At 45.4% G+C, this 3,710-nt stretch overlaps 1 long non-coding RNA gene across 1 annotated transcript; it reads right to left on the bottom strand.

Annotated features, from left to right (window-relative positions):
• Positions 1-232: 232 nt before the first annotated feature.
• LOC147374205 (uncharacterized) lies at positions 233-3,480 on the bottom strand. The gene is made up of 2 exons (XR_015162528.1): positions 3,379-3,480; positions 233-627 (listed from the first exon to the last, which is right to left on the bottom strand). It is a non-coding gene; the product is annotated as an uncharacterized LOC147374205 (long non-coding RNA).
• Positions 3,481-3,710: the final 230 nt, after the last annotated feature.

The following is a 3,710-nucleotide window of genomic DNA, read 5'->3' as shown; positions in this document are numbered from 1 at the left end:
GCACACATCTCCTACCTAACGTTGTACAATGTCTGGGCTGCCCACCACGTGATGGATAGATCAGGCGATGGAGGTCTGTCTCGGGGGTGTTGTTTTTCTGGTCAAAACACCCATCTTGGACTCTTCTCCTTGTCTCTGTCCTCTCTGCCACAACTGAATTACGGCCACGGACTCCTTGGTGGGTGTTCTTTAACCATTTCGGCAGGCTGACAACTAAAAAAGATGCACAACGTGAGAGTTGTGAATTAAGCTTTATTTGGGGGGAAACGAGGACTGCAACCTGGGAGACAGCATCTCAGGTAACTCAGAAACTGCTCAAAGAGGCAGGGGGGAGGTTTGGGTCTATGTGATTTCGGTAAATCAGGGAATACATGCAATCAAGCACATATTTTTCCAAAAGTTTTCTTCTAGTCTTGTGACCTCTGCTAGTCACGAGGAATAGCCGTCACCATGAAGGTGAGCTCCTTCAGGGAGTGTTGAAGGTCAGCAGCTGCAGCAGCACGTGATCTAATCTGTGTAGAGGTAGACGGCAAGTGCTCATGGAAAGTATCAACATGTGGTTGACAGGCTTATTCCAAAACACATTTTCCATCCTAAGCTGCAAAATCTTCCTTGCTTCTTCTTAGCCTAAAACAAAGATATAAATTTGTATTGAAGGAGGAAACAGAACAGGCTCCATCTTGAAAGCAGGACTCCATCTTGGGCCGGACTGTGGACTTTGAGCTATATGCCCAGTATCTATGGAAACGACATACCAACTGGAAAACCAGAGCCCCTGGATGGAAGAGCCCCAGGGCTCGTACCTAGACTTTCTGTTGCCTAAAAGAATACCCTAATTATCTGTGTAACCGAATAGAATCATGAATTCTATTATGCTTATTGGGATATGACCACAGGCCTATTGATAATTGTCCACTGTTAACTACCTAGGCTTAAGGCATATGAATCATGGGTTAACTTTGTATCTTTCTTTTCCTTTGTTCAGTCTAGTTTCAGGAAATTTGGGGAGGTGGGTTTGGGCATGTACACTTAGGGTATATAAGGTTTTCAGAAAACCTGGTCAGGGTCCTTGGCTAAGAGGAGACTCTGCCTTGGGCCCCGCGGTGTAATAAACTGCACTCCACTATCTGCATTGTCCTCCTGAGTGAGTTTCCCGGAACGCGTGGCTACAACAGTATCTTCTAGCCTTGAATAAAGATACAAATTTGGCCTTTCCTGGAGGTGCAGTGGGTAGGAATCCACCTGCCAGTGCAGGGATTCGATCCCTGGTCTGGGAGGATTCCACATGCCACGGAGCAGCTAAGCCCACAAGCCACAACTACTGAGCCCACGTATTGCAACTGCTGAGCCTGTGTGCCTGGAGCCTGTGCTTCGTAATAAAAGAAGCCATCAAAATGAGAAGCCCATGCACTGCAAGGAAAAGCAGCCGCTGCTCGCTGCATTTAGAGAAAGCCTGCACGTAGCAATGAAGACCAAGTGCAACCAAAAATAGATAAATTTTTAAAAAAGATACAAATCTTTTGGGGTTCATGTTCAAATGTAGATTATGATGCATAGGTTTGAGGTGGGCCCTGGGATTCTGCATTTCTAACAAGTCTCAGATGGGTGTTGCTGATCCTAGGACCACACTCTGAATGGCAAAGATCAGTAGGCTATGTCCCGGATTTCTAAAGCTGGGCTGCCCCTCACCCCCGGACTACCTTTCTAACCTCCTCAGTCCACCCCCTCCCCTCCCTATTCTGCTTCAGGCAGACATTATTCAGCCCTCAAGGACACCCACTCCCACCTGCACCCCTACCAGGATTATCTGCCTGTCTTTCCCTTACCAGCAGTGCCTGCCTCCTCTTTGCTGCTCAAATCTTTCTTCCTTGCAAGTCCTAGCCTTCCCATAAAGATCATTGTCTTCCTAACAGGAAGAGCTGCATTCCAAAGTTGTGGCACACAAGGGAGCCAATTTGGCACTCTCAAGAAGTGTCAAACCCAGGGACTGTTGGAGAGAGAAGGATCTGGATCACCTCCCCCCAGATGGAGCACACCCAGAAAGCTGCATGGGCTGGCCCATCACTCTCCAACTTAAAGCCTGCTCCAAGGTGGTCAATATCTATTCTTGACTATTTAGAGACCAGAGTGCCTTGAACACTGAATACCTGTGTTTCAAAGAGCCTGGCTGACACAGCTAGCATCGAAATTTCCTACTTCCCATAGGTGAGGCCAAATACTTCAAGAAACAAATGAAAGCGGGTTAGATACTTTCTATAAAAAATACTTTGTACAGTCTGATGTTAACTTGGGAAAGGACTAAAGAGTACAAACTCTTGGCCATTCTTTGTTTCAATTTCAATATTCAAAAGCCCCTATCCTAACAAAGCCCCCCAAGAAAAGCTATCTCAGGCTCTCCTTAATTTTCCTTTTTTGCTTCCAAACACTGAAACTCCAGCCAAGATTTTCTGGTTATGGAACCTCTTCCGATCCTGATATCTCACTGGCTGCAGAAATCATTGGGAACTGGAATGAAATTTTCCATCTTATCTGCCCTCTGTTGTTTTGCAGGAGGGTGTGGCGTTATCAGTTTGTAGTGGGTGTGGGGGAGGTTTAGCCTTGAGACTGGTGGGCCCTCTCTTCCCCAGATTTGCTGTCAGTTGTTTTGAGGGAAGTGGGTAAGCGGATCTTAGAATCCCTGGATGTGACGAGATAACATTGACTATAGGCAATTCTATGTACTGATAAAAATAATATATAGTTTTCAAATAGTCCCATAGTGAGTCACTTCTAAATAGTCAGAAATACATTTCCTGCCATTCTTCTTTGAAATTTGAATTAATAGTTTTATAAAATTACTCCCTTCACGAAGGGAGTCCTATTGAATGCTCATAGAATTAGCACCATGCTCTTAAACTTGCCATAACCTAAGGCTTTGGGAACCACCAGATATGAATCAAAGTCCAAAGTGTATTCTCTCATAAGAAATGTATTCTACTCCTAGCCTGACTTCCTGAAAGTAGCAAAGAATAGCGTAAGGGCAAGAGTTAGACAAAAATCTGTCGGCAGGTTTCCAGAATGCCAGACCACTGGCAAAAGGCAAACATCCCAAGTCATGGATGGATGGTGCAGCTGAAGTCTAGAAACACCATGAGCTAAAGAACCTGGGGGATCTTGAAGAAACTGCCAAGATAAGTTGTTCTGTTGAGCCACTCAGCTCTGTAAACTTGGACAAGTCTTTTAAACCATCTAAATTTCAGTTTTCTTATCTGGAAAGTGGGACTAATGACTGCCCTGTGTACCTTGCAAAGTGGTTGCAACAGCCACATCAGATCATCCCCCAGCAAGCACCTTCTCAGTGTACAAAGAGATCGATGCCCTATCATCAGCAGACAGTACCTCCTGTTGCTTCTGGAGCTTCACAAAGCAGCTCTCTTCTGTTGCTGCCCTTCCAGGCCTCCTCCCTACACTGGTTACTCTGCACGGGGAGAAGTGGGAGGAAGGGAAGCAACAGGTATTTCAGAAGAACCAGAATCTTATCCAGTTTCACATGTGATTCTCTAAATCTCTCTCCTGCATTTTCCTCATTAAGTCCCTCAATTCTCCAATCCTATCTCCTTCCCCAACTCAGTAACACAGTTGGTTAATTCTAGTTAACCTAATAAGCTACCTTCTCCTTAGCCCCAGAAAGCAGAAGCCATCATTGAGTTCCTAAAGGCTCTCTGCAGGGA

The sequence above is a fragment of the Bos grunniens genome, chromosome 4 (genome assembly GCF_055505025.1).
Source record: "Bos grunniens cultivar Pamir isolate PY7600 chromosome 4, Bosgru_T2T1.0, whole genome shotgun sequence".
In the NCBI taxonomy this organism is placed as follows: Eukaryota; Metazoa; Chordata; class Mammalia; order Artiodactyla; family Bovidae; genus Bos; species Bos grunniens.
This window is presented reverse-complemented; position numbering and strand designations above follow the sequence as displayed.